Source organism: Nannospalax galili, unplaced genomic scaffold, assembly GCF_000622305.1.
Source record: "Nannospalax galili isolate Female #2095 unplaced genomic scaffold, S.galili_v1.0 scaffold351, whole genome shotgun sequence".
Taxonomy (NCBI): Eukaryota; Metazoa; Chordata; class Mammalia; order Rodentia; family Spalacidae; genus Nannospalax; species Nannospalax galili.
In genome coordinates, this window is record NW_008330327.1 from 2,060,685 (window position 1) to 2,075,493 (window position 14,809).

Sequence of the window (14,809 nt, forward strand, 5' to 3'; positions counted from 1 at the left end):
ATATAGACAACATAGAAAAAGCTTCCAAAATTGAAGTAACATTGGGATTCATTTTCTCAAAAAAGGAAAGGTAGCCTTTTGGCCTATCTATAATTTGATCTGTTGACTCTCAAAACAAAACAATGACAAAATGGCAATAGTCTTCAGAGAAATATATTGTTTTATTTTATTTTATGTTTCTGAGTCTATTCAAAAGGAAAGGTAGCCTTTTGGCCTATCAATAATTTGATCTGTTGACTCTCAAACCAAAACAATGACAAAATGGCAATAGTCTTCAGTGAAATATATTGTTTTATTTTATTTTATGTTTCTGAGTCTATTGTCTACCTGCATGTAGTTCACCCATGTAATGCAGTGCCTACAGAGGTCAGAAGAGGGTGCCAGATCCCCTGGAACTGGAGTTATGGACAACTGTTAGTCTCCATGTGGGTTCTGGGAGCTGAACCCAGGTTCTACGAAAGAGCAGTCAGTGCTCTTAACCACCATTTCTCCAGCTATCTTCAGAGAAACGTGAAAGAATTTATAGAACAATAATAAAATGGTCAAAATGCAATCTATGCTTGCCTTACATAAAAAGAAGGAAGCAAATGAGACTATTGATCCAAGAAAAAAAATAAAATCAAAGATGCAAAAATTGATCCACACATGAAATAAACCAGGCGTGGTGGCCACGCCTTTAATCCCAGCACTCGGAGGCAGAGGCAGGGATTCTGTGAGTTCAAGGCCAGCCTGGTCTACATAGTGAGTTCCAGGACAGCTGGGGCTACAGGGAGACCCTGTCTCAAAAAGACAAAAAAAAAAATTTAAAACAAAAATTATAATCATCTTCCACAACATAAAGATGAACACTCTGGAAATGAATTAAATAACAGAGCTCTCAACAAAGAAAGAGTACATCTGATGGGGCACCTCAGAACTGACCATGGCTACCCATGTTACAGCCCTAGCTAATCCCAGCAAGTGAAAACTAGAGGCAGTGGATTCAAAGTGTGGGAATAAAATGTTTGGCCCAGCTGCACCCAGATGTGGTTTTGAAAAGAGGTCAACATATTCCTGTCCACTCTTGCTAACTGCTTGTTTCTGGATTCTGTACTTTCCGATAAACTTGGCTTGCACCTGCAGGAAGAAACTGTTGGGAACTTTTCCACTAATGAACTATGGGAAACTGTTTGAGGGAGGGGCCTTTCCTCCCCTGAGTGGACAAGGATATGGTATTTCTGTATAAAAGGCTATCTTGAAAAAAGCTCAGGACTGTACTTGGGATCGAATGTCCAGTGTAATATCCAGCTGGCAACAAAGACATTCTTTTGGCAAGACTCTGTATCTGAGGAATGTGTCTGGTTGGATACCTTATAACAAACAAAAAAAATGACTAAATGAAAATTTTAGAAAAAAAACTAGAGAAAAATTATAAAATAAAATATTCATGAGACGACATCAATATGTAAAATGGAGATGACAAAGGAAAGGGTCACTGGACTAGAAAACAGATTTTAGAATGATATAATCTAAAAATTATAAAATATAGTAATTGAAATTAAATGAAACCTATGTAGCAATCCACTGGACACTATTAACAGATCTGCCTGTCAATATTCAATGGGAATAAACTCAAAGAAAATTACACTTAGATAAATCACAATAAAACTGCTGAGAAGCAAAGGATTTTTAAAATAATTACAAACAGTCATAGATTAAAGCACAATATGTTGGGGTATTGATGATTTGTTTCTCATTAGAAGATATGGACACCAGAGGACAGTTGAGCATGTGCTCAAAAAAAGACTCAGTAACCTAGAATTTGATGTGCAATGTAAATATGCCTTAAAATGAAAGATGGAGATATAGGGAGAAAATCAAACATTAATAAGAAAGAAAAGTACAGAATTTAGCCCCAGCAGATTTGTTGTCAGTGGAAATAGTGAAGGGACTTCCCTGGGGCAAAACATAAAATGTGTTTTCATCATATTATCCTCCTTTCCCAGCTCCTCCCAGATCCCAGATCCATCTGCCTGCCTACACACCCAACTTCCTGTTCTTGTTTTTGGATTTCCCTCCCTCCCTTCCTTCCTTCCCTCCTTCCTTCCTTTCTTCCCCTACCCAAGTGTGTGTCAAGTTGACAAATAAAGCTATCCACTACAGGTATGATATAGATGTCCTATTTAGGATGGAGTGCTCCACAAGCTCTTATTCTCTGCATGTTGAATAGTTGTAGGCCTCTGTGTTAATTGCTTTTTACTGCAAGAAGAAACTCTTAGACCTAATCTATGTATATAGCAATAAGTCATTAGGAGTCATTTTAATACTATGCCCATTTAGTAGAATATTAATAGTAGGTTCAACTATAGGGCCTATGATCTGTCTAACCACATATTCTTGGCCTTGATAACAGTGCCAAGTATGGGTTCTATCTGGTGGCATGAGTCATAAATCCAACCAAAGGATGGTTAGTCTTATAACATTCATGACACTGTTGCATTACTGGGCATTTTTGCAGGACCAGTTGTTACTGTAGTTTGCAGGCTAACACCTAAGTAAGATTGATGACTACTTTTCTCCTCCAGTAGCATTTATAGCACTTTCTAGCACTATAAATAAATTTTTTTAAAAAAAGAAAGAAAACTAGTCATCTCTAATGAAGTTTCCAGGTCAGTACCTGCTTGGTTTCTCCACGTTTTATGATGCAAGAATGTATTGTTGTCAGCAATCAGTCTAACAGTCAAGTTCTGGAGAGTAACCAAGAGAAACAGCAATACACTGTAATGTTTGGGTATCTATGGGAATCTCATTGACTAACAATGCAGAGGCAACCCATTCCTAGTACTGAAAGTTTTGTTTGATAAGTTATCTAGTTGGAGTGTTCTACCCCTGTAATAAAGTAACTCCATTTAAACTCTTTCAGTACTTAAATACTTATGCCCTTAGCACTAAAAACCACTATATATTTTCTCCCAAAGAATACCATAGCCTCATTGTTTCTGGAACTTATCATGTGCACAAGTGAAATGCACAAGTATTTCCTACTTCAAGTCAACACAAGGACTACTGGTAAATAACTATATCTGTTATTGCATATACCTTCTCCCTACCTAGCTGTGGGAAACATAATTCCAAATCACAAAATCTCATTAGGTGGGCTCAAACAAACAAAAACAGAATGAAACAGTAAGGAAAATAAAACAAGAAGATACAGCCCAAAAATGAACAAAACATAACCAAGAAATACCCACAAAAAAGGAAGCAACCAATTTTAACTTTCCCAGTAACTGTGCTGTCAATGACACCATTGACTGAAGTCACATAAAGGATTCAAATTACTGCACAGAAAGTAGAAATCTGTAGAGAGCAGAAATCTGTCCCTGAAAAAAGCAGACCATCTTAAATGTATAGCTATCATGATGCCCACCTGTATGATATGACCCCACAGCTCCTTACATAAGCCTTTGATTGGCAAAGCCTGTGCAGATGATCATTGCTGGTGATGGTTTACATCTTCACTGATAGTCTAACTCTCCAAATAAGTCATCTTCCTTGTTCAAACAAGTACTCCTCAAGTCAGTGGCCTTTTCAACAGGAAAAAATGAAGATGGTTCCTGCAGAGTTCTACCTCCTCAGGAGACTGGCATGGGCTAGGGACAATGCCTGTAGGAGACATTTTCATAAACTGTAGAATTATGTTAACAGTTAAAGAAGTATATAATGAAAATGGATTTTACTATATGTAAATTTTAAAATGAATTTTAAAAATTAGTACAGAGATTGAAAAGGACAGTTTGGAACTAGGTCGGTTTCCGCTACTCATCATTCATCATGTGTCATTCTCCCCAAAGCTTCCTATTGGTGGCGTCATCCATAAAGCCTCCAACACCAGGCTAGTTTGGCAAAGGGAACAACATATTCATGGTGGTACATTTAAGATCAAATTCTGGGACTGTCACAAAAGTCAATCTGAAATTCAGCAACTTAGAACGAAGTCAGATAACAGCAGCACATCTCAAGGTGAGGCCTTCAAGCCTGTGATTCTGAGACATATTCAGACAGTGTGCACAGTACCAGGATACTTTGTCTCATGAAGAAATCTACTTCCAAGATGAGATCACGATGGAGCTTTCCAGAAGGATGTCACAGATGGGATAGCTCAACAGACTATTGTAGATGAGATAGAACCAGCTTTCTTCCACAAAGAATGTAGCAAATGGATCTGAGAAAATGGAATAAATGCCAATATCATGATTTTTTTCCTGTTACTTAAATACATTAATTTTTTCCTGTTACTGAAATACATTTTACTTTAATGTAAATATGCCAGAAATGTTGACTTATAATAGAATTGTCATCATCTTTGGATTAAATACTAACCGTTATTATTGACAAAATGCAACCCACATATAAACCTATTTGGAGTCATCAGTAACTCAAAGACTTTCTGCATACAGAAATTTTGAGAAAAAGAAACTGAGAAAAAAATTTGAGAACTATCCAAAATGGTTCAGGATAACCCAGCAAACTTTAGACTATGAGAACAAAATGGGCCCAGCATGAGAAGTCTACAATTTCTTCTATAGCAGAATTCGCAGGATTTTCCTCATCTACAACACTTTGCTGTGTCTTCTCTGATCATCACTGTTTGCTCCTATCTTCTCCCAAAAGCTTCCTGTTGCTGCTGCCATCCATAAGGCTTCCAGGAAGAAGCATATCTCAAGTGCTGGCCTTAGAGCCCCTGTGGGTCCCTGACATATGTCAGGGAGCACATGTCATACACACACTTCCTACTTTAGAGAAATATCTTCTTTCCTGTGAGTCACAGTGCAGCTTTTCAAGGGGATGTCACAGACAGAATATTACGACAGTCTAATGGAAAAGGCAGATAAGCGAGGGGAGCTGTCATGCAAAAGGTCAATGCACTAAAGAGATCTGAGAAAAATGGAATAAATCCCATTATCATCACATTTCCTATTTTTACATTTTCCTATTTTAGTTTAGTAGAAATATATCATTGCATTTACTTGCATTGGAAATATCACCACCACCATCATCAAGTTAATTACTAATACAATTGATATTGATACATGTAGCACACATTCAAAACCTCATTATAATTCTCAGTAACACCAAAAATGTACAGTAGAACAGAAAGTTTAAGAACTATCCCAAAAAGGACAAAAGATTAAAACAACAGATGTAAATATGCATTAAAATTTTGAAACATAATTGATAATGTTGGTTTTTTGCTTTTTTGGTTTTTGGGGTTTTTTTTGTCTTTTTGAGCCAGGGTCTCCCTGTAGCCCCAGGCTGGCCTTGAACTTACAGAGATCCACCTGCCTCTGCCTCCCAAGTGCTGGGATTAAAAACATGCGCCACCACTCCTGGCGATAACATTAAGTTTTAAGAGAAGGTTTGAGACCAGGTTTCCACAGAAATGGCATTTCCTTGATATTCCTTTTGGGCAGTACTATTGTTTTATTATGATGATAATGCATGGTCATTATTTTTAAATTCAACTTCTTAGCAAGAATTTTGTCTCCTGTTTTGTATTCAAGTAACTATGTTAATGATTAATATTAACTAATATTAATATTATTTGGTTGATTTATCCTAAAAATAACTTAAAGTCCCTTTCAAAATACTAACTGAAGAAATTGTGCGTATACTTACAACACGTCATTCAAGTTTCCCAGGAAAATATTACCATAAGTGTAGTGATTTTCATAGCAGCATCCATGATTCGAACCCTCCAATACGCTGCAGTATTTTCAGGCATCAGTGAGTAAACATAGTAAGCAAAGAGAATACAAAACAATCCAAAGCACAGAGTTTTTTACCCCACGATAAAACTTTTCCCAATTTCTATGCAGCAATAGCTTCATGAGATCCCATATACGTTAAGTAGTACATAGTAGGATAACGGTAGATGGTAAACTCTCAGGTAACAAAACTTTGTTAGTAATACTGACCTAACATTTGCTTCCAAGATTAACAGTGACTCCATTAACTGGTTATACAATTGTTCTTCTGTTTTAAACTGAATTCACAGCATGCATAATAGCATCAATACAAAAATTTCAAATGCTTGCAGCTAATAGATGTTCTTTCTCCCTGCAAAAGCAGCACAACAAACCATATTAGAACCCTCAAAAAGCCAAAAGAAAGAAAGAAAGAAAGAAAGAAAGAAAGAAAGAAAGAAAGAAAGAAAGAGCAAACATGAAATCCATTCTTTCCAATGCCATTTAGCAAAGAATGGTACAAGAAATTAAAAATAAAATTAAAATTTAGGTAGCATTTAATTAATCGCAAGGCTAATTCCTATAGCCTAGTTCTTTAAGAAAAATAAAATTGATCATATCACCTGAGCATTAGATAAGAACAAAGGAAAGAAATATCCCACCTAAATTCAAGAATTAATTCATCCAATCCAGAAATATTCATCCAGTGCTCACTCTCATTAGACTTGTAATTTAGAAATCCATATAGTATATAGTCATGAGAAAAGTCTACTTTCATTAAACAAACATTTATTGCGCACTTGTATAGCTTATATGCAGTTCAGGAAAAGAATTAGAAACTTCAGTGAAACCTGGCATTTGCCCACGTGTTTTGGGGCGTTTCCAATGTCTATCTAATATACAATGTTCTAACATACTTTATGCAATTTTTTCATTGAATAAATTCATCATTCAAGGTCCCTCCCAAGTTTTGTCACTGAATTTGGCAGGAAAAGTTGATACTGCCACTGTAATTGACCCAACACGTCATGCCCCAGTCTTATTACAAAAAGGCTTTGTCATCTATCTGAACAACAGAATTCCAGGAAGGTCATTCTCTAAATACATTGGCAGAGATAGAACTACATGGATAGAAGAGGCTGAGACCACAAGGAGGTAAAAGAGACTTGGAATAACCAAAGTAGATGCAGTAATGCTGGATGCAGCATAATGCCTGATTTCAAATTATACCACAAACCCACAGTAACAAAAAAAATGGCATGATATTGGCAGAAAAACAACACCTCGACTGGTGTAATAGAATAGAGAACTGAGATATTAACCCAGGTAGTTATAGCCACAAGGTTTTTAAACAAAGATGCCAAAAATAAACATTAAGTAAAAAAAAAAAAAAAGTTTCTTCAACAACAGAAGAAACTGGGAAAACAGGATGTCTACATGTAGAAAAATGAAAATAATCCCTGTATAAATCAAACTAACCCTGTATCAAAAAATAGCTAATACCATCTATGTTTCAAGAAATGAACAAGATCAGCCTAGAAAGTATTCATATGCAAGATGCTTTTGGTAACTTCCAGACTCAATTCAAGAAGATGCGAAAGAGCTTCCAAAAGCCAAATGGAACAATTAGAACTAATTCAATAATGAATAAAGGAATATGCTGGATCTGATCCAATAGGTTTGTAACTCCAGCTACTTGGTCAGTTGAAGCAGCAAGATCACAAATTCAAGGACAGCCTGGACAACTAAGAGAGACTCTGTCTCAAAATAAAAAGTAACAATGTTTCCCACACCAGGGCAACTATGATAGGTCAAAGTAGAATACCACCAAAGTCCACCTTAAGTGTATCAATGACTTCATTGGGCTTACACATAGAGCATGGAAGAGGGGTCACTTACAGCAGCAAGGGGGACCACAAAGCAGGGTCACCTCTAAAAAGCCTCACGCTGCGTGAACTTACACATAATTGCAGAGTCACCCATTCAGCTAACCTTCATGGCCTATATATTCAAACCCCTCCAAAGACCATAAGACCTCATTAAAACAGAATCACATATAGCTGTCTGGAAGGAGCAAGGGGAGCAGTTGGCACGATCCTCCCACCTCCTCCTTCCCTGAGGGAACATCAACAATTACCTTGTCCCAGCTTGAGAGTCTCTTCCAAGTTGTCACAGCTGCTCTAATGAAGATGGTGGTAGTTATGCTCAAATGCTAGTGTTCCACAACTCTATATTGAACAATAAATAACACAGTAAATCTGGAGCAATCAAATGATGATTTCTAAACTCGTGTCACCCTCATAGGAAGGAAAGTTTCAAACCCAACGCCCTCTCTAATACTAAATTTCTTCAATTTTTATCCATAATGATCTACCAAAAGCTCTTTGCCCCTGTCGCACTCAATTTTCTCCCCCTTTCCCTTCTTGGGAAGCTCCACGCACCTCCTCCCAAGACCCCAATGGTCCTTTATGGTAGAGAGTGAGAGGATACAAAGAAACTGCACAGCAGCCATTCTGATTGCTTCTGCGCCCTGCCCACAGTCTCCATTAGCTTTTGCCCATGCCCCATGGGCCCATGGTCTCACCCCAGGTCTGTAAATGCCCCGTCTCGCTTCCACATTTTCAGGACGCCCCTGCCATTCACCAAGGCGGCTCCACACACTTCCTTTTTCTGGTTCCAATCTCTTCGCCACCGTAACTCAGCACCCTTCTTCCCGGGGTGCCCTGCACTGGTAGGGTGCTCGTGCTTTTCAGAGGAATAACTGGCTTCCAAGCTACAGCATATAAAAATGAATTCAGAATTTGCTTATTTGATGAATGTTGCATTCACACATTGATATATTTGTGCAAAACTACACAGCTCTGGAGTTTTGATGCTATAGTTTGGATCTGAAATGTCCCCAAAGACTAATATATTGAATACTAGGGATTGAGCTGGTGGTGGTATTGGGATGGGCTGGAAACATTGAGGTGAGGCCCAGTTAGAGGGATTAGGTCAATGGGAGTATATCTATGTAGGGGTATTTTGTCTGTGAAAGCTTTCTTTTTCTTTGATACCATAAGGTGAACAGCTTTGCCACCCCATACATTCCCTGACTCACCATAGCCAGGAAAAACAGGCCTAGTGATCTTCTCTGAAATCCTGAGCCAAAATAAAGCTCTCCTCCTTTGAACTGATTTCTATAGCCATGCTGTTATAGCAGCAGAAACCTCACTGAAACAGATGATGTTTTATGATAGATGTTGTTTGAAGATGGTCATCACATTCTTAAACCAACTTTAGTCTGAAGTCTAACAGAAAACTCCAATGTTGAAAATTCTCTGTTCTTGTTTTCTTTTAATGTATACTTTTGAATTTGTGTGCATTTCATTCATAGATCTTAATAAATTTGACCCCTTCCCCAGTCCATCCCCTTCATAGCCTCCCCCACTGGATTTCATGCATTCTGTCATATATGTTAAGGCCTATCTGGCCAAGCCTTTGTACCCAGATGTCCCTTGGTGCAAGTTCAGCCACTGGAGTCTAGTCAGCCTGTCTAAAGTCACTCCCTTAAAGAAGATCAACTCTCCCTAATCCCCCAGTAGTCAGTTGCCAATAGTTCCTTGGCTATTGTTGAGTCCTGCTGCCCATTTCCCTTGTTCTATGCTGGCTTTTTGTCTGGTTGAGTTGGCATGGTCCTTGTGCATGCTGTCACCATTGTTGCAAGTTCATCTGAGCAAGTTTCCAGAGACCTGAGCCTCTGTTTCCTTATGTTCATGCATCAACCTTGGCTCTTAATGTCACTCTGACCCCTCTTCCACAATGGTCCCTGAGTTATGGGTGGGTGAGGTTTAATAAGAATCCCATCCACGGACACACATTCTGCAGTCTCTTGTTCTCTAAAACTTGGTCAGTTGTGGCATCCTGTGTACCTTTCACTCTGTTGTATGAGGAAGCTTCTCTGGTGAGAGTTGAGAGGTGCACTAATGTTCTCTCAACCTCCTGTGCCACTATGTTCCATGAGGCTTAGGTGTAGAGATTCCATTGTAGATGTGTCTCTTAGGACTGGCTATCTCTCAGACATATATTCTGTGTGTGTGTGACCCGTTGTAAAACTCTGTCTGCTGCAAAAAGAAGCTTCTTTGATGATCGGTGTAACATATACTTGTCTGTAAATATAATGATCCATATTTAGTATACAGTGCGAAATTTCATTTGTCTAGAGATGCGATGGGGATACGATTTTTTCTAGGATCAATGACCCCCAGTAATGTGCACTGAGTAGTAGCTCTTGAAACATTATTACTCATGAACTCATGTTATAAAGAGTAGATCAATAAATATCCTAATTTTAAGAACTGAGTTTCTGCATCTAAAACACAACCAGTGTCTATGGAATTGAAAGAACTCTGGGTAACCTATTCAGGGTAAAACATTTATCGCTGACTGCAGAATCAACAATTAAGACTTGATACCCTTTCCTCTCATATACCCACATCAGTGAGGACGTTATTAAAATTTGACCCTTAGAGGATATGGTTTGCTTATTGTACATATACTCAAAACTAGTTCAGGTCAGATCAGCCCATCCCCCTCACTTTCAGGATATGTTCCAGGACATGTCTCAATAGAAATGGGGTGTTATCAAAGCATTGCTAAAAAAAATAACTTATTTCCATTGTTTGAAGCAGATATACTTGCAGCTTGTTGCAGGTAAGGATCCTAGGTTTCTAAGTACATTGCTTGGTGAGGGCTGTGAGGACATAGTACCTGCAGGTGAGGGTCCTAGGTTGTTAGAACAGGAATGTACATTACTCAAGCCAAGTGATTTCCAAAGTTGCTTAGTCCAAGTGCTTGTCTGTCTCATTGGTTTTATAAACATGAAAGTGGGCCATGCATGACACTGCATGCCTGTAATCTTAGCATTTGTGAAGCAGAGAGGGAAGGATTACCATGAGCTCATAGCCAGCCTGACCCACATAGTGAGCCCAGGCCAGCCTGGTTAACATAGCTAGACCCTGTCTCAAAATAAAAATAAATAAAATAAGAAGCCAAACATATATATATATTTACATACATACATACATACACATATATATGAAAAGCTAACATTAAATTATAATGGAGTGTATGCTAAATCTATAATAAAAATCATATTAATAAAAACCTATCTTGTCTGTCACATTAACAACAAATTAAACTTTTAATAACATAGTTTATGGCAAAAATGAAATGAGGCTGAGGCACATATTGATTTAAGACAATATAGTTGATTGAAGGAATGTCATTTCCTATTTAAACCAAAACTTTAAGACTGAAATTGGCATTCTTCATCTATAGTTCTGGATATCTGATCTTTACAAGTTTGAGGCATTGCTACACATTCTTCATGTTTTATTCATGTCCTCCTTTTCAACTAGACAATAAACTCACGGATGAAAATTACCATGGGTGTTTTCTCCTTGTGACTTAAAATATATAACACTTTTCATTTCATCTGTGCTTAATAAACATTATACTGAATTAAAGAATAGTTTAATTAATTAACCCATTATTGCCTAAAACAACCAGTGAATTGGTAATATCAAATCCACCACTTTCAGTACCATTGAAAATAAAAACTAAGGAAAGCCAGTGAAAAGACAGGAAGTAAACTAGATTTCCTGTCCCCAAAGCACCTTATACATGAACAAGGCAGCAAAAACAACAGAATTTTGTGAGGTTGAAGCTATGTGGGTATGTCGTCAGAGAAACTGAGTGTATATGGCTCAAAACACTGACAGTTAAATTGATGAGTGAGGCTTATGTTTCAAACTTGGAAATCCACATTGCAACAGGCGGGATAAAAGTCCTGCAAATATATACAATCTCGGTTCCCAATCCTCTAAGTACACAATATAACATCACAAGATAGAATTAAGTTTGCTAATCAGTTCATCTGAAATTGGGAGATTACCCTTTGAATATCAAGGTGATTTCAATATAATCATAAGTGTCCCTAAAATATAAACAGAAAGAGCATTGTGAGAATGATATCAACTAGCAAAGACTCCACTCTGGGTGGGTGAGACATCTCAGCCAAGAAAGTGTTTCCTGCAAGCCAAGAAATAAACTCAACTCCTGGAAACCACATAAAGGTGGAGGGAGCAAACCAGCCTCACAACATTGCATTCTGGTCTCTATACATGTGTGTGGCACTAATACATCTCACACACACACACACACACACACACACACACACACACACAATAAATTAAATAAATAAGTAAATACACTTTTACAAAATAAATAGAGAGAGAGAGAGAGGAAAGATGGAAAGAAAGAAATCTCAGAGCCATTCCTAGTTTTGAAGATGAAAACAGGCATAAGAAATGCAACCACAATCAGGAACTGGGGACAGTTAAAAAAAAAAGGCAAATTGTCTGCCACAGACCCCAGACAAAAGGCAATCCTGAAAGTATTTAATTTTAGCCCAGAAAGATCTACTTCAGACTTCTAACCTAAACTGACTTGAACAACTGTAAGATAGCCAACACGTGTTGTTACACTGAACTGATTTGTTCCAGTGGTGACAGGACACCAATATGCCCAGCAGAAGACAGAAAAGTCATCATCACTGCGGCACACTCTTGTTTCTGACCCCATGAAGTCAGAGGAAAATAAAATACCTGTTTTCTATTTAGAAACATGGAAGAGTACGAATGATATGAAGACTGGATTCAATGAAACAACTCACAGGTGTCTGACACATGAACAACACTTGGTGACTGTTGTGTGTTTCACCCTTAGTGTGTGTGTATGTGCATACGTGTGTGTGTGTCTGCATGCATGTATGTCTGTGTATGTATGTGATATATATATATAAAACATTAATTGGCAATAAGAGAGGAGGTAATTAGGGAGCCTGGGTCCCTTGATGAAGTAGAGTTCTACATGTTATCTTGTCATGTACCTATGGATAATTTCCATTTTTCCTCTCAAGTATCTGACAATGTCATGAAAAAGCAGAAATAATTTAAGACCTAGAGTCATATTCTCTTCAAATTATCTTTCATTTTGACACATTTCTCAATAAACTTAATACAATGATAGAAATAGAGAATGAATTAAATTTGGGTTCAATATTTGTTAATACCTGTTAACATCATTTCATTTCATTTCAGGTCATTTTTATTCCTAAGGTTTATTCCCTGTCATGAGCGCACTATCAGAAACAGATATGTATGTAGAAATATCTTTTTACAAGGTCATAATTTACTAAAAATAATAAATTCATAGGGTGCTTTTATTTCCTTGACAGTAATTTGCCAAGTAGCCCTCATTTCTTTGATAGTGGGTCTAGACAAGCATGGATGCTTTTATTCCAGTATTAACTATTTATATTAATTCTCAAATCACACATTACATCACAGTAATGTAAGGTGATTAACACAAAGAATCACCACTGGCCAGCACGCAGAGAATAAGAGGCTACAGACGGCTTATTCCTAAATATGACACCTATACCTAACTCCTCAAGGCTCAGGGATTATTGTGGAATCAGGAAAGGAAAGATTGTAAGAGTCAGAGGAAGTAGATGACCACAAGGAAATGGAGCTTTCTGAACAGCTTGTTGGTTACCCGTATGAACTCACAGTAATGGTGGCAGCATTCACAAGTCTCATGTAGGCTCATGTCCAACACAATCTGACTCTGTAGGCCTTTATATACATATATAGATATATTAGAGTACAGGAACTTTGGTGGGGGGGTTAGTAAGAGAGGGTTCAGATACTGGAAGGGATCTAAATGTGATCAAAATATATTTTGTAAAATCCACAAAAAATCAATTTAAAAAAGAAAAAAAAAGATATTTAACTAGGGGAACAACACGAAACTGGAAAAGGGAATCAGTATTCATCTATTAAAATGCTCTTTTATATAACAAAACCTGATAGGTACTCGAACTAAAATCGTGCTTGTATAAAACTAATGAGAAATACACAATTGGCAGCTAATTTGAGTACATTTAACTATTCTTATGAACCCAAACTCATAAAAACCTGCAAGAGAATTTAATCTCCCTCCAAATATAAATACCCTTACAATTTCATTTATTAACCTTATTCTGTCTTACTCATTATAACAATTTCCTAGAAAATTATGGTAATTTTCTTTCTAGATTTGTCATTTCATTTTTCTATATTCTCCATAAAGAAGAATCATAACTGGAAGAAAGCCAAGATATACCTGTCTTAATTTTTATTATTTATTTAATAACCACATACTTAGAAGAACCATTTCATTACAACAGCATTGACATATTCAATAAAAATTTCGAGAGCTAAGATGCATCTCTTTCAAATTTGAAAGAGATGCATCTTTGCTCTGGAAACTGTTATTGAGTATGTCAATGCTGTTGTAATGAAATGCTTCTACTAATTATGTGGTTATTATATAAATTTTTTTTGTACAATCTTTTACTCATTATAAACTCTATAAGACAAAATTAAATGAGTTTTTAATGTTTACAAAAGATCTCCACTTCGTTGTTAAAATACACAGTTTCATACAGAAAAAAAATCATTTTTAATACAATTGATAGAAGTGTGCCCATGAATTTCTAATCTGTATATATCTGATTATTACTAGTCACGGTCAGTTATTTTCTGAGCTCCTTGGCATCTGAGCATGGATATAAAGTCGTCAGGTAGATTTCAGTGGTAAAGTTTTTCACATCTACTAAATATTAAGGAGCAAATTTTTATGCTTTGAAGAATTTTATTATTTTTTTAATCATTTTTTTTTAGTTCTTAATAACTACCTGATTAGAAGAAGCATTTCGCTACAGCTTTAACACATTCAGTAACACACTCAAGAGCAAGAGTGCATCTGTTTCACAAGTGGCTGCAAGTTTCTAGGGTCACAGTTGAATTAATACAGTTATACAGTATTTAACTCAGTATAAGCCCTGTAAGACATAAAATTAAAAGAGTTTTTAACCTTTAAAAAAGATCTCCACTTCATTTTAGAATATATTGTTCTTTGCAGAAAGACTCATTGTTTTTGCTACTAACACTGAAATGTTGGCGCATGCATCTCTATTCTGTATGTACCTGATTATTACT

The 14,809-nt window shown here is 36.8% G+C and overlaps 1 pseudogene; it reads right to left on the minus strand.

The window, feature by feature from the left end:
- LOC103743633 overlaps positions 1-13,366 on the minus strand; it is a 40,887-nt pseudogene extending 27,521 nt beyond the window's left edge.
- Positions 13,367-14,809: the final 1,443 nt, after the last annotated feature.